The sequence below is a fragment of the Phyllostomus hastatus genome, unplaced genomic scaffold, assembly GCF_019186645.2.
Source record: "Phyllostomus hastatus isolate PE091 unplaced genomic scaffold, TTU_PhHast_1.1 phas_scaffold_385, whole genome shotgun sequence".
In the NCBI taxonomy this organism is placed as follows: Eukaryota; Metazoa; Chordata; class Mammalia; order Chiroptera; family Phyllostomidae; genus Phyllostomus; species Phyllostomus hastatus.
Window position 1 is genome coordinate 12835609 of NW_025334026.1, and position 23745 is coordinate 12859353.

The following is a 23745-nucleotide window of genomic DNA, read 5'->3' on the forward strand; positions in this document are numbered from 1 at the left end:
AGGGACGGGAATCCCTTCCTACAGGGACCTCTGTATTCCCAACGAGGACCTGGAGGCTCAGAGAGGAGAGGCAATTCCTTGAAGACCACACAGCTGCTGAGGAACTGAGCTGGTTCCCAAGGCCTGGTCCCCTGATACCTAGGCCCTCACCGTTCCCAACCTTCAGGGATGACTTGGGGACCTTGGGAGTTTGGGGAAATGCAGGTTCAAGGCTGTCTAAACCAGAGGGGCTGGCACCTCCCAGCTGGGGATCATCTGCAGGGCCTCAGAGCAGCTGGCGCCCCTTCCCTGGTGAGTACCCTTCATTCGGCTAAAAGGAACTTGGCTCTAGTGGCCCTGAGAGGCTGCTTCAAGGAGGGAGCAGTCGGCAGAGTGACAGGGAATAGGGGGACATCCTGGGACAGAGGGTTTTGGCCATCTCACCCTTTGCCCCTACATTCCCTCATTCCCTGGAGTCTCCCGAAGTGGGACTGGACCAGCTGGCAGTCAGAGAGCTCGGAGCTCTGAGCATTGTCCTGGGGCACTGTCAAAATTAAATTAACATTTTTTCCATTTCTCCTTTATTGCAAGCATATTGAATGCTGTTGCACAAACTCCATTTCTCTGCTGGCTCTTTCACCCCCTGGTTCTCAGCCTGGGCTCCCAGGGCAGGCCTGGCAAAGGGTGAGGAGACAGGTCTCACGCCACCTCCCCAGCTAACCCCTCAAAAGCCCTATTGCCCTAGAGATGGAGCTAAGTGCCAGCCCCAGGCACAGGGGTCCCCCCGACCACCTACTCTCCTCCTCTGCCTGTCAGCCCTCCTGACTCCAGGGCCCCACCCCTCTTTGCCCCTCTCCCATAGTGTTAGAAATCCCAAAGGAGAAAAAGTCCCCACACCCACCAGCCCATGGCAAAAATGCTCAGAATCAGACATCAGGGCACAGAGCTGGGAGTGCAGCTGGGATCCTGACTGCATCACCTCACCAGAGTCCCCACTGAGGGCTAAGACTCTGCTGGGATCATTCATTCAGACAGTCAGAGGTTCATGTCGAGCACTCCCCCTACTTCAGGCCAGTGGAGACACCCAGAAGGATCATGCACAGAGTTTGCCCTCGAGTGGGGGTGGGGAGGTACAGCAAGGCAGCGATGGCACACAGCATGGTAAGAACAGGGTTCTGGAGGCCATCACCAAGGAGGGGACCTAAGAGTTCAGCTGGCAGTTTGTTGAGTTGAGAAAAAGAAGGTGTGTTCCGGGCAGAAGAAATGGCTGGTAAAAGATTAGAAGAAAGAATCAGTGCGGTGTGATGGGGGGTGATGAACAACAGGGGAAGGCGAACAGAACATAGGATGATGGTGTTGGACCTGGGTCAGGCTGGAGGGGAGGTCAAGGACCTGGCCACAGAGGGCTCTGAGGGTTCATGGGCAGGGGGAGCCAGGGAAGGACATTGAGTTGGGGAGCGGCAGAGTCAGGTCTGCATTTGCAGGAGCTCCCTCTGGCTCCCCCGTGGAAGGCCAGCTGCTGGGGCAGAGACCAGTGATGTGGATGTTGCAATAGTCCTGGCCAGCTAGGATGAGCTCAGAATGAAGGCAACAGCAGTGGGGAGAGAATAAAGTCAAGGAATCGCATGGATCGACTTTGGTGGACCAACAGGACCAAGGGTGAGGGAGAGGGAGGAGTCCAGGTGCTGCTTACATCTGTCTCCAGGAATCAGGTAGGTGGTACAGACCTTTGCAGAGAGGAGGAGCACTAGGGAGGGGCCGGGCTGGGGGAGCACAGACAGCTGAGTGTGAGGATCTGTGGGCCACCCAGCTGGGCTCGTCAATTTGATTCTAGACGTGCGTGCCTGGAGCCCTGAGGAGGGAAGGGCTGGCCATCCTATCTGGGAACCGCCGGGGCAATCCTCAGCCGCAGTGTCTGGTAATCAGCCACTAGCCCAGGGAGAGGATGGCGAGAAGAGAAGAGGACCTGGGACAGCCACCAGCACAAGGAGAGGCTCAGAGGGAGGCTCTGGGGGAGGCAGGAGGAGACCAGGGCCAGCAGGGATGCATAACAGGTGGGTCGGTTACAGCAGGCTTTGGGGGCAGCAGGGAGGAGCAGTCATACTTAGTGACAAGAGCTCCAGCACCCATCCCTCCATCTGTGGAGGACCGGGGACAGAAACTGGACTGGAGAGAGTTCCGGAGAGAATGGGTAGTGAGAAAGTAGGGAATGGGAAGTGTAGACAACGCTGGAGAAATCTGGCTATGGACAGATGAAGAAAGCTGGGGTAGGGGGTGAAGAGATTTTTCATTTTAAGATTGGAGGGAACTGAGTGCAGCGACATGCTAAAGGCTAGGAAATGTTTGCAGACGGGAGAGCAGGAATGCCGGCTGTGGTGAGGTCTCTGTGTCCAGAGGACATGGAGCACTTGGTGGACGGCTTTCGGATGAGTGCTTGAGCAGGCACAGATGGCGGGAGCCGGCTCAAGAGCCATGCAGGCCCCTTCATGTTGGGGACCGGAGGGAATCCAAGGCGAGCTGAGCAGAGGGGTTTTGTAGATGGGGGCAGGATAGAGCAGGAGTCTCCATGGGACAGCTTATGTGCCTGGAGTGAATGGGGGAGCAGAAGGAGGTCCTCTACCACCTGTGCTCCTGACGCTTCCACCCTCCCCATCATCCAAGAGCACATGGAATGTTGGGAGTGGGCTGGAACAGGCACTGCTGGCTGCATGGGGAGGGGCAGGAGTGCGGGGCTGCAAACGGCCTCAGGCTGGAAGCCGGGGCCCAAGCCCTGCCCAACCCTACCTTGGACTCTGCATGCGACCAGGAGCAGACCACCTTGGAGCCCCCACTTTCCCTGCAGAATGGGGATTTGGTGTCAACATGCTGTCGGAGGGGTACGATGTGGCATTCCATGAATCTTGCGTTTCAGACCTGTGGAATTCCGAGAAGTCAATACTGTATAATTCCAGACTCCTAAAATTCTGTAACATAATTTCTGTATTGCCACCAGGGATGGGTCCAGCAGACATCTCTCCCCTCGAAATTGCTCTGTCTGCCCATCCCAGCTGCCAGCTCTCCTTTCCTCCCTTCTCCCCATCCACTCTGGGCACAGCCAGCCTCCAACACAGCCCAAGTGAGCACTTGGCAGGCGGGGCCGTGATTCATGCCCCTCCAGCAGGCTTCGTGGCTAGCCCGCCGGCCAGAGTATGCAAGACATTCTTGGCCTCGCCTTGCTCTCAGGATTAGAGGAGCGGGGGCGGCTGGGGCTGGGGGAGACAGTGTTCTCTGTCCTCAGCCAGGCACGGGGCATCCAGGCACGAGCAAGCCTTAAGTGGCCGCCAAGCTGGCCTCGGGGGAACATCATCCCATAAACCAAGGCCATGTCTGAGACCCAGACATCGGGGTTGGGTGGGGACATTCAACAAAGGCCGCCACCTGCTCCATGTCCAGGGAACGAGGAAGGGCCAGGAGTCCGGGGCAGGCGAGGCTGCTCACCCCAACCCCCGGCCCTATTTCCCTTCCTCCCTGTGGGAGCCTGGCCCACCTCATCTCCACTGTCCAGATCCCAGGCTCGGCTGAGAGCATGAAACCGACTCCTGGACAGGCAAGGTGCAGAAGAGCTCACGTGCCTCCGATCTCTCTGCAGGTCCTTCCCATGTTTCCCCCCACCCAATGCCTTCACCCTCAGACCATCACTTCAGCGTGAGATATGCCTCCGTAAAAGCAAGCCCCACCAGCCAGAGCTGTGTACACACACACAGAGATGTGCTGACACGCATGCGTGCACATGGAGACACACACTGGTGCATGCAAACATCTATGCACTTTGCAGCCAGTACCCCAGGGCAGGGCCTTGCCCTCTCAGACCATCATCCTAGACCAGGGCTGTGTCTCCCCCATCAGACCAGAGTCCCCGGCTCTTGTCTTTCCCTAAGGGGGGACAGGAGAGGGTGACATGGGGACCTTGCGTGGCCCAGAGAACAGAGATGGAGGATGGCAACAGGTGCAGGCTCACCTGGTCCCTGGAGGAATCTATATGCCAAGGACACATATAAATAGTTTCAGACTAAGGGCAAGAGGCCTGGGCTAGACCGGTCACTGAGGGGAAGCTTCCTGGTGAGGTGACTGTGAAGAACAGGCGCTGGGCCTGGGGCAGGGAAGGCAGAGCCCATGCAGCTAGCAGCAGTTTTGCATCTGGTGGGGGCAGTTCTCCCTACCCCCCCCACACACACGCACGGCTGCAGCGGAACCCTGAGCAATGCCTCATGAACCTTCTCCAGGCCTTGAGGGTGCTGCCCTGGAGGCAGTCTTCACCCCAGACCCGGGGCTCTGGGGCTCTGCGGGGACAGAGAAAAGGTCTCGAGCGTTTGGGCAGCCCACCTGAATTTACTGCTGACCCTCCCTCCCCTGCCTCCCCGTTACTCAACCTTTCTGAAGCAGGTTTGCCCATTTAATTATGGAGAACAGGGACAGTAACCCCTACATCAGGGGTCCTTGTGGTTAGCGAGATCACATTTGTGAGGACCCCCGGGGTGCTCTTTCCCTTGGTCAGTCACAGGTAACCCCAGGTGACAACAGGGTAAGACGCAAGAACAGCTACTGCAAGTCCAGCCTGTTCCTCGCCCCACATCCGGCACCAAGTCCCCCGGAAAGCACCAAGACAATGCAGAGTGGTGGGGCAGAGGGAGAGTGGCTGGCCTTGGGAGGATAGCCTCAGAGGCCCTTGGGGGAGGACAGGGCCCCCTCCACCAGTAACTGGAATCCCTGGCACCTCTGGGCTTCCACAGGAGTCCGTTTTCTCTCCAGAGGCTCATGGTGCGCCGTCCAAAACAGAGGCCCCGATTTCATGGCCCCAAGCCCCTGCCGGATAGAGAAGGGAAGGGGGTCCTCAGCCCCTCCCAAGTAGGGATGAAGAAGCAACAGAGGCCAGACGGGACAGGGCATGCTTCCAGCCCCAGTTAATTTCTGAGTTCAGTTCTGAGACCTCTCCCCACGGGGGCACCCGGCCAAGCCCCTCCGAGGCTGGGCCAGATCCGGAGGACAGCTCGGCCCAGGGACAGAGCTCGCTCCCTTTTCAGTCCTTAAAAGTCCATTGGACTGAGTGCCTTTCCCTGGTGGAGGAGCCCACGCGTGCAGGGGCTGCATTCCCAACGTGCCATGGAGGGGGAGCCTACCAGAGGTCTCCCCAGAAAACACCTGGCCCCAGGCCAGACCCTAGGTAGGGACCACAGCACCAGGTCCTCCGGTGGTGGGGCGGGGCGGGGTAAGAGGGGCTCTGCGGTGAGGGTGGGGCTCAATAAGAGGGAGGAGGACAGTGAAGTAAAGGGGCTCAGAGAGAGGAAAGAGGCTCCGGGGACTCGCTGAAGGGGAGGGACAGGCCTCCTGAGGGGCCTCAGCAGAGCGGTACACATGGAGCTTGCGGCAAGAGACCCTCCTTCTCATCAGGCTTCCCCTTGTCGGGCTCTGGGGCGCAGCTCTCACTGGTTGCTGTCCCTAGGCCACACCCTCTGGCCTCCTGCCTGCCTGGGCCTGACCATACCACCTTGTCCCCGTCCGTCCTGGGCTTCAGTGAAATCCAGGACAGATGGCTCAAGGTCGGAGCCCTCTCCGAGGACATCTAGAAAAGATCCTGGGCAGTCAAGCAAGTGGGATTTGGGGTCCAGGCCCGGTTTGGGCTCTGGTGCCAGGCAGTTAGCCACAGGGACCCCTCCCTGGAATTGCCCTGGGGAGGGAGGGGACACAGGCTGAGAATCGGATCCACACACACAGAGACCCAAGCTACTGTGGTTCAGCTCTGGCTGTGAGCTAGCCCTGGGGGCAGTAGTCAGCTCCTTCTGGCAGCCCAAGGAAACCTGCCTAGAAGAGGAGCCATGACCACTGGGCTGGGCTTGAAGGAGGAGGAGGGCAACCAGGGGCAACCAGGGGGGCTGTCCAGGGGCAGGTGTGTGGCAGGTGGGGCAGGGAGAAGGACACGGTAGGGCTGAAGAAGTGGATGGGCACTGTCACGTACAGCCTGGCGAGTGTTGCCAAGAGGGTAGGATTTCATCTAAGAAGCAGTAACAGGGAATACACAGAGGTGTGTAGGCAGGGGAGGGGTTGCCTGGGAGAGGGACCCCGGTGCTGATATTCTCCCTGTGGAGCAGGACAAGAAAGAGGGGGCTGCTGGGAGCTGTTCACCTCAGGGTTTCCCCTCTGCCTCCTCAAGCCGAGGGAACTTCTGGATGCCACACCCCCCACCCCACCACACACACACACAGTTCAACCATGGGGATGCACTATAAAGGGGGGGATGGTGTGGCTCATGCCGTCATCCTCAGGCTCTGTGGAGATCAAGGGTGACACAGGCTCCCAGGCCCCAAGCCCATAAACCCACAGGGGTGGTGGGTCAGAGCAGCACCCACCCGTCCCCACCCTTCTCACCACCCACCACCCAGGAATGCAAGTTGCCCTGGAAATACTGTTTAGGTACAAACACTTCTGCAGGAGATATCCTGGGAGGAAAGGGTAGGAGCAGGCCCTCTGGAGAGAGGCCAGGCAGGGGCGGGGTTGGAGAGACCCCTCCTGGTTACCATGTGGCCCTGGTCCCTGGGGATGGGCAGGCCAGGGCTAAATCTGCCTTTCCCATGGCCCAAAGGGAGAGCTAGGGGTGGAAGGAAGAGTGACAGAAAAGGGGCAAAGGGCAAAGGAGAGCCGAGGACCAGGGCCCAAGGACAGGATTGCACACTCTGCTCTGCTACTGGATCTGGACCTCAGTTTCTCTGTCTGTAAGCTGAGCACATGTTCCCCGCGGCTCCTTCCACTCTGGTTGTCCACCTCTCATGCTCTCTGCTGCTGTCAAGGCCTCCCCCATGGGGAGCGGGACCATGGGCCCAGCCCGCTCAGCCCCTCGCTAAAGCTTCTCTCTACTATCCACGTCTCTCCTCCTCATAGCCAGTGTGAGAGAGAGCAGCTGGTTGGGTCTATGGGGGTGCCACCAGGGGGCCAGAGCTGAGAAAATACCCTGGAAGGGCAGGGTGGAGAGGATTTGGAAATTTTTAGAACCTTGACAGCTGGAGCCCCGTGAGTCAGTGGGGCAGATGGAAGTGATTAGGGACTGGCAGGAGCAGCGGTGGGGCGGAGACAGGAACAAAGTGCGGGGAGCTTGAAGCTCAGCGCCTGGCGGGTGGCTTCCTCCCAGACTCGAAGCCGCAGAGGCCCGTGGCTGCTGTGCATGTTCAGGGGCACCCAGTCAGGCTGTGCGACCAGGCTGACGTGCTGGGAGACCCGGAGTCTAGAGGCGGGAACCCCAGGGAAGGGAGAAGACCCCAGGCAGGAGAGAGACACGGGATTCGGGGCCACGCCTCCTGCTACTGGCTCCATTCTATTTTCTGTCCAGATAGGAGAGGTTCTCAGAGCCTGCCCCTGGTGTCCACTTCCCCTTCTAGAAGGTCCTAGGACCACCCCCCAGTAGTAATGCAGACAGTCCTCGGACAACCCAATCAGACACCCCACCTTGGGAAGCTACTCTGTGTCCCTCAAATGGTGTCTCATCTCTGGGGCAGGGGAAAGCAAAGAACAAGCCACTTTCCAAAGAATTCCATTGTAAACCATTTATCAAGTCCCTCCTGGGCAAGGCCCATGCTAGGTTCTGAGGATTTGGAGAACAGCCTACTGAATTCCTGCCCTTGAGAAGTATCCAGTCAAGCAGGAGAGACTGTTTGTCACACGTGGCCATGGAGAATCAGGGTGCCTGAAAATGACCCAGCAGAGCACATGCGGCGGCTCACAGGGCAGGGAGGCTGTGAGGTGAGGGCGGTGGAGAGCAGGGCCTGGGCCTGGAGAGGCTGGGGAGGAGGGTCCTCGAGGTAGGAGGGAGGCCAGGTGGAAGGCCAGGAGCGCACTGCACCCACTGCTCAGCCATTCAGACTGATGAGCAGGGAAGCCCCTGTCTCCGTGGAGCAGTGCGGTGGGAGCCAAATCAGAGTAGACAGAGGCGCCGGGACAAGAAGAGGAAGTGAAGGTGACCAGAGCCCAGCTACAGGGGTGGGACATGCCTGACAGAGGTGAGTCCTGAGGGGGAAGGGTTTGGAAGGCAGGGGACACACACACACACACACACACACACACACACACACAGCCTGGCCTGGGGCCCGGGGCCCAACCCGAGCAGCAGCAGCCACGTCAGCCAACCGCAGAGCCTCCCCACAGACCAGCCAGCAAACCTGCAAATCACTGCAGCACTCAAATGTGAGCGTGGCTGCGGGCACCACACCTGGCCTTTCCTGGAGCATCTCATGGTTCCATTTCTTCTCCACCACCACCACCCCATCCTCTCGGTGTCCAGCCCATGTTTACTGATGGCTGTTCTGTTCCAGGGCCCTGCTGGGCTCTGTGGCACACAGGTACCAGCCTATGGAGGGAGACAGACAGAGGGTCCTGGGAGCCATGGCTGACATCTAGAAGGAGGGAGCATCCAACCGAGGAGGTGAGGACCCTACGGTAAAGAAGTGGCTATGGAGGTGAGTTTGCTATAAGGAGCGGGAGTTTGCCAGGCAGGCCAGGGTGAGCAGCTGCATGGGCACAGAGATGGTGACTACAGGGGGCCTCACGAGGGTGCGAGGCAGACCCAAGGAGCGAGCAGAGGTGGACGATGTCAGGTCATCGGCACTGTAGGCCTGGAGGCCACGGGGGTTATCCAAAGGTTTAAGCAGGGAGGATCTATGTCATAGAAAGGCCACCCTGGTAGACCATGAGCAGGTCAGCATAAACCCCCAAACTTACTGGCCACACGTGAAGAAGAGGGGACAGGCACAAGTGGGGCTTAGGAGGTAAAACACAGGATTTGGTAACAGCGTGTAGGGAGTGGAGGGAGGTAGGAGGCATCTGGGAAGCAGGGAGGGCAGAGGTGCTGCAGGTAGGGATGGAGGCAGATGATTTGGTAGCATCACTTAGCCTCCCTCGAATGCAGCAGCTTTGCAGTATCTGGGACATCTCAGTCAGCGGTGATATCCACAAGGACCATCAGCACAGACCTAGAAACAGAAGTCTTTAACGAGGATGAAGGATGTTAAACAAAAGGCTGGGGAGCTCACGATGTTCTCGTGGATACGATGGGGAGACACTGGAGGCTCTAAGCAGGAAAGTGGCACAACAACGTTTAGGAGAATTATTTGGGCAGCAGGGTGGAGGCCGGGGCAAAAAAAGACTGGAGGCAGGGAGACCGGGGATGAGGGTGAAACGTCCCCTCAGAGGCCAGGCCCCCAGGGGTGACCAGGACAGGAGAAGGGGCTGTAGAGCAGGCCCTGGGAAGCTGCTGGCCTAGGCTCACCAGTCGCAGGGGATGTCACTTTCTACATAAGTGGTGTCTTGACAAGATGGGTCCTAAGTTATGTGTACGCTGGTGCTTTATGTCAAATCCTATTTTAAATGATTCAATCCAAAACTGAAACTAAGAAAACAATTCCACTTACAATAACATTAAAAAAAAGAATAAAACACTTAGGAATAAACTTAATGAAAGAAGTACAAAGCTTGTACAACAAAAGCCGAGCATCACTGAAAGAAAGTAAAGATATAAATAAATGAAAAGACATTCTACGTTCATGAACTGGAAGACTGAGTATTGTCAAGACGACGACGCTACCAAAAACAGACTCGATGTGATCCCTGTCGTAATCCCAGTGGCTCTTCTTTCACAGAAAGAGAAAAATTCATCTTCAATTCGTATAGAATTTCACGGGGCCCAGAATAGCCAAAACCATCTTGAAAAAAAAAAAAGCAAATCAGAGGACTCACACTTTCTGATTTTAAAACTTATGGCAAAGCTACAGTAATCAAGATGGTGTGATACGGGCATAATGATGGACATACCGCTTGGTGGAGTAGAACTGAGCAATAAGCCATTGCACTCATGGTCATTCAGTGGGGAGAGAAGAGTCTTTTCCACAAATGGCACTGGGACAAATGGATGCCCACATGCAAAAGAGTGAAGTTGGACCCCTGCCTCACACCGTATACAAAAATTAACTTATTGCAAAATAGACTTGAAGACCTAAGTGTAGGAGCTAAACTATAAAACCCTCAGAGGAAAACACAGGGGTAAACTTCATGGCCTCAGATTTGGCAATGGTTTCTTAGATATGACACCAAAATCACAAGTAACAAAGGACAAAAATAGATAAATTGGACTTCGTCAAAATTAAAAGCTTTTATTTCAAAGGACACTATCAAGAAAGTGAAAAGACAGCTCACAAAATATTTGTAAACATGTCTCAAATGACTGAAGAGACTGTTGTGTGAGACTCCTCTTAGAAACGTCTCTAGGGCGGGCATGGGAGGGAGAGACCCTTCCCCATAGTAAGTGTCCTGCCCTTCGTGGAGTAAATTTGCCCAACGGGGATCTGCCCGTATAGGAAATCAGGAAAATGAGAGTTGGGGGAGGGTGGGAAGAAGCAGGGACCCTTGCCCCCAGGGCAGTCACAGTTCTCTGGGAACTGGCTCTCGAATTCTCCAAATTCTCCCATATTAATTTTAGAACAAGTCCTCGAAACCCGAGGAGTCTGGGGGATGACCCGGCGCCAGTTTGGGCAGCTCTCAGAAAGGGGACAGCGTGAAGGAGAGGCTGTCTGGCCTGGCCTCCCGTCCCAGCCAGGCCTCGTACTCGGGAAGGTCACGAGAGGCACGAGCCAGGGCCAAGCCCCGTGCAGGGCGTGGGCCCAGGCCACGGGCCAGAAGGTCCGGGGGCCTGAGGTCTCAGTTCCCACTGACATCAGTACAAGGTGTCAGGGGGCCTGAATCATCGGGGCCGGGGCCCGGGGCCAGCCCTCTCCCAGAGGGAGAGCATAGCAGAGGTATGAGGCAGCCTCAACCAGGCAGGCGGCCCTGGGCTGGGCTGGACACGGTGACTGTTTTATAGAATTAGCAAGTGGGACCTGCCACGGGGGGGTGGGGGGGGGTGGAGATGTCATCGTCCTGGATTCCAACAGGCGCCCCCCCCAACGCCCAACCACTTCTGATTCACAAAATTAATTCCAACGGCTACAGAGAGGGGCCTGTCAGCAGGGCCAGAGGGTCATAAACACGAGGAATATTAATAGCTCCAGCCAGGCCGCCTGGGGGGCTGGGGGGCCTGCCAGAGGGACTGACTTATTTAGTCTCCTCATTAATGATGTGGAAAGAGGAGAGTTTACCCAAGCCTGGGGCGGATGCTGACCTACATCAGGGCAGGGATCGCCCTAGCTGAGGACAGGCTGTGGGGGTCGGGGCTCCTTTTCCCCCAGAGAGGATTCCTCTCTGCCCGACCAGTGTGCCCTTGGCCCCATAGCCCAGCCAGGTGTGAGTAGGTACACCAGTGAGTGCTCCAGCTGGTGAGGATGGCTCTCCTTTCTGCACAGGGAGCTCAGAGGTGATTCACACGTGTGCGCACACGAACACACACACACACACACATTTGTACGTGTCTGACAACAGGGCAAGCTGTGCCTCCTCTCTCTCCGGCCAGGTGGGGCCAACCTGGACATGTGGGACCAAGCTGGGGTACAGAATGTCTAGACGCTTCAGAGGTACATGCTGACCAGGTGAGGATAGGATCCTTCCTGAACAGGGCCCCTAGCCCTTCCTCCCAACCTCATCCTGCAGTTAATCCAGTCTCAGGATCCTCACACCTGAGAGCACGAGACAACCCTATTTGCACACGTGCACGCACGTGCATGTCTCGCTCCTTCTCTGATACCCACTCCCCACACACTTAACCGGGCCCCCTCTATGCATAGCCCATCCATCTAAAGGGAACAGAAATCAGTGCAGCAGGTGCACTCCGCCCCCTCCAAGACCCTGGGTCCTGAGAACATTATCCCAAATAGACCTCAGGGCCCTAGCATCAGAGGTCACGGGCAAAGGAGTTTGTGAAGACAGGCTGCTGGGGAAGGGTTTGCAGAGAATGGGTTCAGAGTCATGCCCAGGGCCCACTGCAGAAGGGCTGGGAGAACCACCCCCCACCCCAAGGACACCTCCCAGGCTCCCAGCTGCATGGCTCCTAGCTGCCAGCACAGGGACAGACACAGACTGGCTGGGACTGGCAGCAGCTGCAACTGGGAGCCTGCCGAGTCCCGAGCTGGAATGAAGGAGAAACCTGTCCAGCAATGAGATCAAGGAGATGGCACCAGTGTCTCCCCAGGGAGCTGAGCTCCGCGTCCCAGGACATTCCAAACTCTGCGAACAAAACATGGGGTGGGAGGCCCGCCAGGCTGGGCCAGTGCCAGGTGGCCCCCCACCCTTCCCATCAGCAGGGGGGCCTGCCCAGCAGTGGGACCGGCTGGGAACGTAGCATGAGCTGCCGGGAATGCTGCCCACACAAGTCGCCTGGGGACGCAGTGTCCAGACACCTGCCACGTTCCCTCGGCAGCGTGCCACCTGCGGTTATCTGCCCAGTCTCCTCGGAGCCGGGCCCTGTGCGAGCGCTGTGAGCCCAGCCCGCGCATCCACCTGCAAGGTGCCGGTCCGCTTAGCAAACACCTTCAAAGCCGAGATGCGTTTAATAACCCCTGGAGGAAAGCCAGGCCTGGCAGGTTTCCCCCACTTTGTAGGAAACTGGGGCCCAGAGGAATTTGTTTGAGGCTACACAGTTACTGAGAGGGTGATGCAGCTTCTCACCCAGGACTGCCTCCCACTCCCGAGCTCTTTCAACTCCGCTTTGCAAAAGCAGCGGGAGGCTGCCGGGACCCTGGGTTCGGTCTCCCTGACCAAACCCTAATTCCAAAGCTGAGTCCCAGAAATCAGCAAGTTCAATGCCTTTGCTCTACAAATAGGTAAACTGGGAAACTTGGGGCAGGGGGCATGGCAACGACCAGGGCTTGCCCAAGTTCAGAGGGCATTAGAGGTAAAGGTGAAATTCTGATGGTGAAGCTCACAGCAGCAATGCTGGAAGCTGATTTTCAAGACAGGTGAACAGCAATGGGTATCCATGGCTCAGAGGGTTGGGGTTGGGGAATAGGGAACAAGTCATGATGGCTTCCTGGAAGAGGTTTTCTCCCCGGAAGTCCAGTCCTCTGTGAGGTCCACTCAGACGACCTTAGGTAGAGCCAGTGACAGGTCAACAAAAGAAAAATTGCCAAGAAGAGTCAGAAACCACTGGGGTGAGTTGTAATTGCCCGTGTGACCTTGCGACAGTCCCTTCCCTTCTGCAGGCCTCCTCGCCTACTCCAGGTTCTCATCAGCACGTTGGGGGCCCAGGATGCCGGCTCCCGCAGGGACCTGCCAGCTCTGACACTCGTGATGCAGTGCTCTGAGGTCTGGCCCCCGGTGACCCAGATACTACCCATCACGTAGGAGACCTCGAGTTTTGGCGTGGTGCCTGGGGAGGGCGGAGGGCAGGCCGCCCCTAGATTAGCCGGGGTGTGAGGCCTGGGGAAGGGCTGGGTAAAGGTTTGAAGACATGTGCAGCGCCGGAAAAGCTGGGGAGCAATGAATGAAGACGGGATAGAAAGCATGGACATTGAGTAGCCAGCATCAGCAGCTTGAACCATATTCCATAAATGACAGGATACCAAAAAAATTCAGTAAGGCAAGATCGTGGTCAGATTGACCTGGGCACAGGGGACCCTGGTCCAGGGGAGGACTCACACATACAACCCAGCAGTGACCTTGAGGCTTCAGCAGAAGTCGAGGAGACGCCGGTGAGACTCAGGGGGGGAGTCTTCCCCTCCCCGTCCATCCTGGACTAGCAGCCTCTCAGAGGTAAGAGAAGGGTCTGGTTCCCAGGGGAGGCAGGATGGGCCTGACGGCTGTGTTCTGACCCTGAGGGAGCCTTGTCATCACAGCCCTCTTTGAGGAGGGGCCACCCCTGGGCCGGACCAGGTCATGGTGACCGAAGGTGCAACTGACATCTGGCTCCCCAGGCTCCTCCCAGTGGCCACAGCTGGTGATACAGAATGGTTTCCAGAAATTATGGTTCAAATGTCACATGAACAAAGACAGAGCTTCAAGAAGGAATGAATCATCATCCATCCTGATCCAGCGAAGGCTCACTGAGCACCTACTATGTGCCAGGCTTGGGGCTGGTATGGGGGCAGAAATTAGGAAAACAGGGCCTGAAGCATGGGGGGGGGTGCCCAGAGATCCATAAGCCATGGAGCCCCAAGGAGACTGGGCAGTGGGCACCTGCCTGGGGAGGAACCCTGCAGATCAGGGCTTTGGCTGGTGGAGAGGAGAAAGGAGGAGGAGAAGGGGCAGGAGTGCCAGGGCCAGGAGCTGCTAGGAACAGAGGAGAGTACGGATTCAGAAGTGTCTGCAAGCGGGTGGGAGGCAGGCAAGAGGGGAGGGGGCTCCGCAGTACAGCCCAACTCTGGACCAGGTCAGGACCCCAGAGCCCACCTTCCCCAAAACTGCCGGTCTCCGTCTCGCCAGGTTTTGGTGGAGACACAGAAGCAGGGTTATGGGCCATTTTCACCTTTGAAAAACCACTGACATCTGACGCTAAGCACCAGAGCCAAATTTCTGGGAGAGACAGAGGCCTGTGGGCGATCCCCCTGACGTCAATCGGGTTTCTCTTTTGTGTCTGCGGCTTTGACAGCAGGAGGCCAGATCAGGGGCTGAGCTGAGAGAGCAGGGGACGGACTGACCGTGGCCAAACGTGGCTCTTATCCTTCTGACCTGTCCTCCCTGTGCAAAGCCCTGGTCAGGGCTGTTCGGAGACCCTGCTGACAAGCAGGGCAGGTGTCAAGTTACTGGACAGAGGCGGGGGCATCTGAGGCCGGTGCCAGAATCAGGACACCTCCCCCAGCCTCATGCCTGAGCCCTCACACTAAAGCCACAACCCCTGCGGTCTGTGAGGCTCCCTTTGATTCCCTTTGACAGAGGTGGCACCATCAGCCACTGAGGGACGGCAGGTGCCCCCTTGGCTATAGACCCTCACCCAGTGGGCTCACAGGAAGGTCTGCCCTGCCTGCCCTTCCTCCCTGCGCCTGCCCGGTGCAGGCCCCCCTCCAGGCCAGAGCTCTGCAGGGGCCCCACAATTGCCCTCCCACCTGCAATCCTCTCAACACAGCTGCCCTCGATACCGGGTCCAGGTGTCTGCAGCACAGCCCAGCTCCCCAACACCGAGCTTTTGAGACAGGGAAACTGGGGCCCCCCGAGAGGGCTGTGCACCCGCGTCTCCCGCACCAGCACAAGCGTTCGGACACATTTTGCTGCAGAGGGAACTGGACCGAAGCGCCCTCTCCACCCACCAAGCCCAGCCCCAGCCCTCATCCAGCCTTCGGGCCTCTTACGAAGCTTCAGGAGCCAGGGACCAGCTGGTTGCGGTCCCTGGCTCCTGACTCAGTTGCGGGGGCGGAGGGAGAGGCAGCGGGGACAGGACAGGGAGCACCTTTAACACGCACCAGCCTCCATCGGCCCCACGCCAGGGCTCTGCTCCCACACACCAAGTGCCTACTCTGATGCTAGTCTGAGCCCTGACCCCAAACCCAGAGTGACCCCAACTGAGCATGACCCCAAACTGAATCCCAACTGTACTCCCAGACTGAACCCCGACTAGAAATTCAGGCTGGCCCCTGAGCCCCATCAGATTGAGTCTGACCCTAATCCCAGTCCCCGATTAAACCCAGACACTGACCCCAACCTCAGACTGAATCTTGAACCTGACTCCAAGGCAGAGTCCTGGCCCAGCATAAAAAGCCTGGGAAAGGCTCTAGGGATACCAGAACATGAAGTCCCTCTGAATGCTGGGGTCACCCAGGTTTGGGGAAGGGAAAGATAGTCCAGGCCACTGACATACTGTGCCACTCCGGCCAGCACCACCCTCCCCAGCCTCAAGTTTATCAAATCGTTGAGCCTGCCTACCTCTGTGCGAGGTGACCCTGGTGGCACGAAGGAAGGCCTGGGTAGGGCCACCCTGGAGGGGACTCTGCACTCATGCACCCCCACCACATACAGGTCTTTTGGGAACAGCAGCCTGACAGGGGCAGGGGCTTCTGTTCCAGAGGGGACTGAGCTCTGGCATTGAGCCTCCCTCCATTAGATGCTGACCACGCCTTGGGCCTGCTGGACCAGGGCCACAGTCTGCAGAAGGCACAACCGGAGTGGCTCTGTGTGGGGCCCAGAGCACAGGGACCAGGGTCTCAGTGCTGCGGGAGTCCCAGTCTCTGGGCCTTGCCCGTTAGCAGGAGACTCAGATCGGAGAGAAAGCGGTCCAGGCTCCCAGGGCTGGTGGGGTACCAGGGAGCCCCTGGCCTGAGGGGCCACTCCTCTCTCCCCCCAGATGCCCTCTGGTCCCTGAATGCTTGGTCGGGGCCCTGGGGAGGCCCACCTAGGCTGCCTTCCACATTGCCCCAGTCCCTGGCCTCATTTCCCACCTCACGGTGAGAACATGTGCTTGCAGCCACCGCAAAGAGATCAGCATGAAGGAATGTGCTGTCCAGGGGCCAGCGGACAGGATGGGCCTGCTGGGGAGGGAGCGAGCGAGGAGAGCTTGGGGAGATCGGAGCTGGGAAGAAAAACAGAGATGTGCCTAGGCAGTGGGCCAGGAGCACCGGCCCAGCCATTGTTCCCAGCCCCACGGGTCAGGTGCACTAGGCCCTCCGCCAAATCCCAGCCTCTGCTCAGCGTGGCCCCAGACTTCCCGGGGCTCGCCTGCCTCCCTCCTGTCCTGGACCCTGACCTCCGGGGCTGGGCACAGCCCAGGAAGGAGACAAGCCTCGTCCTCCATGCCCCCAACCCGCTCTGTGGACCTCTGTCTTTTGGCACACCCCCTTCCCCTCACTTCCTCTGTGCAGACCTCCCTGGTGGGAGGAAGCTTCTGGTTTCAGTGGCCCGATAAGCTGATCCATATGTGGGCATTAATAGCTGATAATGGCTTAGACCTGTGCTCTCAAAGTGTGGTCTCCAGACCTGGAAACCTGCTAGAAATGCAAATTATTGGCCCCACCCCAGACTTAACTAAATCAGCAGTCTGTTTTAACAAGCCCTGCAGGGGTTTATGACACATACTCAAATTTGCGAACCACTGACTTAGAGTGTGACCACAGTCAACTCAACAATCGCTGACAGAAATAGTAAGCAACTGAATGAATGAACAAGCGAGTGAATGAGTGTCAAGAGGTCTGGTCTTATCCCCGGGCATGAGCAGAATGGTTCCTTCTTGCTGTCTTGTGTCCGATCCCTGGGGACAGTTGAGATCTGCAGACCGAACCAGGGAAGGGTTGTCCAGCTGGACTCCCTCTGAGATGAAACAGGTTCTCAGACAACGTCACCCACAAATAGCCCACCCAGCGAGTCAGGCCTGGGGCCCAGGCTCACTCGCAGAGGACCCACCGGAGAAAACAGGAGGAGGGGGTCCAGGAGGCCAATGGGATGTAGTGACAGAGTCTGGGACCTGGGACCCAGTCAGGAAGGCAGAGTTATGGGAATCCAGAAGCAGGTAAGAGCATCCCCAGCACATGGTTGGCGTCCAGGACTCTTGTGCTGGGGAAGAAGTGACGAGAGGGACCCTGGGAACAAAATGGAGCCTCCATTATTAGAACTGGGACACGAGATTGGATACCGATCGCCTGAACATTGAAGTTGGCTCCTTCAGAAATCCCTACCTGAGGCCAGGCAGGGCCCCAGTGTCCGGGGCAGAGCCGAGACTGCCAATGAGGTCCAGAAAGGCCAACTGTGGGGAGGGGCAGGGAGTGGGGTGAGAACCCAGCATGCTCTGAGTCTGGGTAACAGACTGAGAGCCAGATTGGGTTTCCCCCAGACTGGGCTTTGTGTTGCATCTTCCCTGAGGCTGGGATTGCCCCCACAGGCCTTCACACCAGCTTGGTGAGTGCAGCCCTGGCCCAGCTGCCTGGGCATTGCCCGACCTTGGCCGTGGTGAGTGGATCATGGCTAGTGTTTTCAGAATAAGTTAGAGAGACAGACAAGGTCTGTCCTTGCACCAACTTGTTCGGCCCACCTGCCAGCTCAGCTCTCACAGGTGAGGAAGTGAGGACACACCCTGTGGCCAGAGCCCCGCACCAACACCACGGGACCTCCCGAGGCCCACTTCGCCCCATGCTGGGTGATCTTCCACTCGTCACCTTCACTCACAGCTGCCATCTCTCCCTGAGTGTCCTCTAAGCCTGCATGGCCCACAGTAGGTCCTGAAAGATTCCATGGGGAAATGCTGCACACCAGAGCCCCTTCTCAGCAGGTCAAAGTCCCTGTTGACAAGGAAAGGCCCTGAGAAGTCCTGCAAGAGAGAAGCCTGTCTGAACTTGTCGAATCTAGTACTTCCCCAGCTAATGGGACCCAGAACATTTTCTTTCTCTCCCAGAACAATAGCCCATGGAACAGCACTGGGGAACACACCCAAAATGCACAGCAGCACTACCATCTCGAGAGAGATGAGCTTCTTTCTGCTGTGTTCCAGGGAGGGGAGCAGCAGGAAGGGGAGCGTCTTGTTAAAAGGCCCTGAGACAGAGAGAGCAGGGACTCTCTGGAGACTCACAAGGGCTCAGCATGGACATCCCTCTCTCCACCCCGAGAAGACCCCAGCTCCAGAGTCACTGTCCCAGAAAAGATGTCATCCAGCCAAAGCCTCAGAAGAGGGTCATGCCTAGCTGAGAGGGTAGGTTGGGTGTCTGCTGCTCCTGGGAGAGGCATCAGCAGGCTTCAGCACCCGCCAGCAGCGGGGCAACTGGACTCTCGCAGCATCCCCCAGGGCAGGTGTCACCTCGTCCTCTGTCTGGACTTGCACCAAAGACCAATTCCTGTCTCCCCTGACTACTCAACACTGCCCAGTGGAGCTCCCCATTCTGTCTTCTCCCAGTCCCTCCGCACCCCCCAGGACCTGGGTCAGCCTCCCCACCCCCACCTGTGAGCTTCTAGGCTCCTGTTCTCTCTGAGGTGAAGTGGAGAAAAACCCTGCCGCAGCCCCCTCCCTCCTGCCTAGACTCTTGGCTGCCTTCTGAAGCCAGACAATACAGGGAAATGTTTGCACCCAAACAACCCCGCTGCTTCAGGAACTGCCTGGCCCTGCCCAGGAAAGCAAACTCCTGCAGCCCCACCCTGCTGCCCCCTCAGTCTGCTCCTGGAGGCCGGAGCTGGAGGGGTGTCCCAGAAGGGAGGTCACCAGAGCACAAGGGGTCTTAGTCCTCCCCAGTGTGGTGACAGAGGAGCTCAGGGGTCGCCTCTCTCTTGGAACAAGAGCTCTGTCCCTGATATGGGTTACACAAAAGCCAGATTGTCAACATTTGTCTGGAGAGCATGGCTCTGGATTAATATGGCCTAAAGATAATGAAAACTAGCACTTTGATGTCATTTGAGAAATGCATTAATTCATTCAACAAGCATCTGCCGCTCCTGGATTCTGGGCCAAGCCCCAAACCAGGCACTGGGGATGCAGGGGTGCTTCGGTCGCCATCCCACCCTGGAGAAGCTCCTAGTCTAGGGGAAGAGGTGGACCCCCCAGATGGAATAGGAGGGCAGGCAGGGGAAGGAGCTCTGCCCCAGTTGAAGTTCCTCCCGAGAAATGCCAGCCTGGTGTTGGCTGAAGTATGGGCTCTAGGGATGGTGCTCCCGTGGGTGGGATGAGCTGGGGGCGGTCACCAAATGCACCCGCACCGACGGCTCCGGAAGCCACAGCGTCAGCGCAGTTCGTAGGAGCCGAGGTCCCTGTCCCCACGTTTGACATGCCCTCTGGTGGCTCCCCTGCCAGCAGCCCGTCCCCTGCGTTCAGAGTCTGCCCTCGCCAATCCCAACACAGCCCTGAGGTGAAGAACTCCAGGTGCCAGCCAGCAAAGGCTGTGAAAAGCAACAAGAGAAGGCAGCCGGGCTTCTCGATTGTTGCCACAGACACGTCAGCACGTGACACTGCCGTGGAGTGGCCTCCCGCGTTCCTGCACGCAGACCTTCCAGGCTCGTCAGCTTCCTGTTTCCAGCAGCGGGGTGGGTGGAGGGGAGGGAGTCGGTGACCCCGGGCCCGGAGCCGGGCCCAGGAGTACAGCGGCAGCCCCTTCTCACTACCTGTGAGGAAACTGGGGCTGAGCACAGAGGAGCAGGGAAGATGGAGGGGCAGGCTGCTGGGGACAACTCAGGTCAAGGCAGCCAGCCTGCTTGTCACAGCCCCTCACGCCCACCTCGACCAAGCGCCAGAGACTGCGTGTTTTCGTCTTTCTTGTGGGGGGAGGGGTGCGGCTCGGAGCCTTGAGTGATGAGTTAAGTGACAATGAATTTGAACCACATGGAGCCCGGGCTTAAGGGGAAAGTGTTTTGGTGAAATGCAGCTGGGATTTCATCAGTCCCCACCCCCCAGACAGTACAAAAATAGTGCGGGCCAGGCAGGCTCTGACCCACAGGCCTGGCCCAGTTTCGCCACCCCCTGTCCTGGAGAGGCTCAGAGTGGCCTCTTTCCCTGAATCTGGGTTTCGTAATCTTTCCTTGTTGTTTTGGTCGCCTGTTTGTTGACTGGCCTGGTTTGTCTGGGAGAATTTGCCCTCTGACAAGCTTCCCGCTGCATGGCCCTGAAGAGAGGGGAAGGCAGGAGGACCCTCTCTCGCTGTTGGTAACACAGCCCGCAGGGTCCAGGGGGACAGGCCAGAGCCAGGCTGTCTGGGAGCCTGCCCAGAGGGACCGTCGCAGGCGCAGCCTGGGGCCTGGGCGGGGAGCCCCGTTGCCTTGGGAGTATGAGTGGGTGAAGGGCATGGACACTAGGGCGAGAGGTGGTCTTCACCCAAGCAAGAGCTGGAAGGCCCCTCAACACTGCAAGTCCAACCCCACCCCTCAGAGGGGGAAACTGAGGCCAGAGGCAGGATGTGAGTGATCTAAGGCACCTGGTGAACGGCACAGCCAGGAGTCACCCCAAGCAAGGACCTCTGTTTCCCAGGCCCAGCCTGGCACCAAGGAGGCGCCCAGAATGTTTGTGGGTTGGAGGAGCGGTCAAAGCCCCTCACCTCCAACCCTTTGCTCAGGGAAGGAAATAGGGGGACCTGGGCCCTCAGACAGACCTGGGAGGCCCACCCTGAGCGTCCATTAGTAACAGTCTTCCTCCAGATGTGAATGATCAGAACCGCTCCTGAGGGCCCTCCTGGGTCTGGCGTGGGGAAGGGGACAGAACAGGGCCCTTGCAGGCCCAGCAGCAGGGCCCCTGCCACAGCACACCCAGAGAGCACGAGATACGCCCATGGTAAGGCCAGGGGCTATTGGCAGAGAGCCAGATGGCAGCCCCCCACGTGAGGGGCTCCGGGCTGAGCTCTCAGCCACAACGTCCCTCAGACCAGCCGATGGAGCTGCTGACCTGACAGTGTGGGGTCAGTTCTGGGAACCTCGGCCCAACCAGGACACCTAGACACGCACTGAACCCTGCCATCCTGGCAGCTGGGGCTCTGAGTGAGCACGGCGGCAGGGCCACAGGTGTCCAAAGGCCACTTTGAGAACCAGTGTCCTGTCCCAGGCTCAGGCAGGACACATTTTCTCAGGTTACTGAGCAGAACACTGGCTCCGGAGAGACCCGGCCTGGGGACCAGGATGAACGCAGGCAGGCGATCTAGGCTCTGGGCTCTTCCCCCAGCTACCAGCTGAGCCAGAGCTGCCCCATCTGTAACTCAAATAACATAATGGGCATCGAAGGACAGCAGGGGGTGGGGGACAGGGGAATGAGAGGCCAGGAAGGGCCACAGGAAGTTCAGCTGGAGAGACCACAGGGGCAGCTAGGCTGACTAGGGGTCAAGCCAGGCCCTTCTCTGTGGTCTGAGGTGGGGCCCTGAGCCCCCCTCACCTCTCCCAGCACCCCAGCCTGCTGGGGTGGGGTGCAAAACGGTACTGTCAGGGCTGAGCCAGCGGCTTCCACCTCTCACCAAACTCAGGAGGGTGAAGTCACATTCATCTGGGTCTTTCCAGAACCATCCTCCACTCTCTCCTCAGGCTGGGACCCCCCAGGGAAAGCCAAGACCCCCCAGGACCACAGCACAGGACTTGTGTCAGTCCTTCCTGCTTCAGTCTCCCCATGCAGGGTCAGGCCAGTGTCCCTCCATCTCACATGGAGAGAATAGCCCGGGCATCCCCTCCCCAGATGCTGTCCCTTGGCCTGTGGGCCCAGGGACCCAGCCTGAGTAGAAGAAACCCCTGCTGGCCTGGCCTCCCTCCCTCCCTCTCACTCAGAGAAGGTTTCCGCTCCTTTCACTCCCATTGTTCTCCCCCTTGGCCCTGGGCCAGTTCTCCCCACGCCCCCACCCCCACCCAAAGCTAGGCTGAGCCTCACTGAAGCCAGCCAGCCAGGGAATGGGGGCGGCAGGCTGGAGCTCTGGGAAGCCTGGCCCTACCCCAGGAGTTTGGGGATACGGAGGTTTCTTCCCAGCCCCCTTAGCGGGGATGGGAATTAGGGGCTAAGCGAGGGGGTTTCAGCTGTATGGACAAGTGACTTACCCTGTCTGAGCCTCAGTTTCTTCGCAAAATGAAGATGGCAATGACAGCTTCCCATCACGTCTGTGGGATTACATGAGACACCATTACATCATGGCAGAGTCCTCGCCAAGTCGCTGGGAATGAGGGAAGCACCCAGGGAGGGTGGCTGCTACGTTTGTGCTGGGGGCCAGGGCTCTGGGTGCTGGGAAGGCACCTGCAGGACAAGGAAGGTCAGTCAGGAGCATCCAAAGATGATGCCAACTGCCCCAGATGCCCTCTCCTCCTTCCGTCTGCTTCATTCCTCAGGCAGATCACGTGGCAACCGAAGCAAAGAGAAGCCCCCGTCGATGCCGACACACACACGTACACACCCACGGAGACCCCCCGGCCCTCACCCAGGAAGCCCCGAGCGACACTCCAGACAACGCCTCACCCTCAGGGCCAGGTGTTCCCCAGGAGACGGCACAGAGCAGATGTGCCTCGCGGCCCGCAGCTGCCCCAGACTCCTGCCTTCCAGACAAGCCAGGGGGACCAGCTCTGTCACTCGCCAGGGAGACTCAGATGAAGTGAAGCCTGCCTGTTTGCTTTGGAACCCTTGGCAAGATGGGGGACTACACTTGGATGCCTGGACATGTCATCTGAAGGCCTGGGGGACAGGACAGGGTGGCCCTGTAACTCAATCAGTTATGCTTTATGGCTTGAGCTTGGGAGAGCAGCATCATTTGTCAGGGCCTAAGACCCATGCCCCTCTCCGCCTCACTCTGCACACCTCTCTCTCAGCCCCCTGCGCACCCCTGCCCCCCGCATATACCCTGCTTGCAGAGAGGCGATGAAGAGCAATGGTTAAGGACACAGATTTTGGAGGCAGACTGCCTGGTCTGAATGTCAGCTCTGCCACCTAATGGCTGAGTGGACCTTAAGCCTCAGGTTCCCCATCTGTACAATGGGTTTGTGATAACAACGGCACCTCTCTCGCAGGGAGGCTGGAATGAGTTAATGCAAGGAAAGCCCTCAGAAGGTATCTGGCCCATAGTGAATACTCGATAAACGCTAGCCCTCATTATTTTTTATTTGTGTTTCCGTCTCGCATGTTCATTGACTCATATTTTCCATGGGTAAGGGTGTGCGGAAGGAGACGTGAAGCTCTGTGGTTTAAAATGCGTGTTGCTCCAAGAAGTCCAAGCTGGAGTCTTCGGCAACAAAGGATTCCTTTCAATCGGGGCCAGTGATGCTCTGATAAAGCTGGACCACAGGATGAAGGACAGCAGGCTCCGTGTTCCCGCTCCAAGCCTGGGAGGCTGAGCCAGCCCCTGAGCTGCAGCCATTCTGGAAGTGGAGGCAGTAAGTGCCTCAGCCCCAGGCCACAGGCTGGTGACACTTCTCTGCATTCCCAGGGCCCCTCTCCCCGCGCTTCCTTCACCATCCCACATGCCAAATATGTGGCCT

General features: G+C 58.1%; 1 long non-coding RNA gene across 1 annotated transcript; it reads left to right on the forward strand.

Moving 5' to 3' along the window:
* Positions 1 to 1556: 1556 nt before the first annotated feature.
* Positions 1557 to 23347, forward strand: LOC123806470. The gene is made up of 3 exons (XR_006783492.1): positions 1557 to 1691; positions 8316 to 8459; positions 22606 to 23347. It is a non-coding gene; the product is annotated as an uncharacterized LOC123806470 (long non-coding RNA).
* Positions 23348 to 23745: the final 398 nt, after the last annotated feature.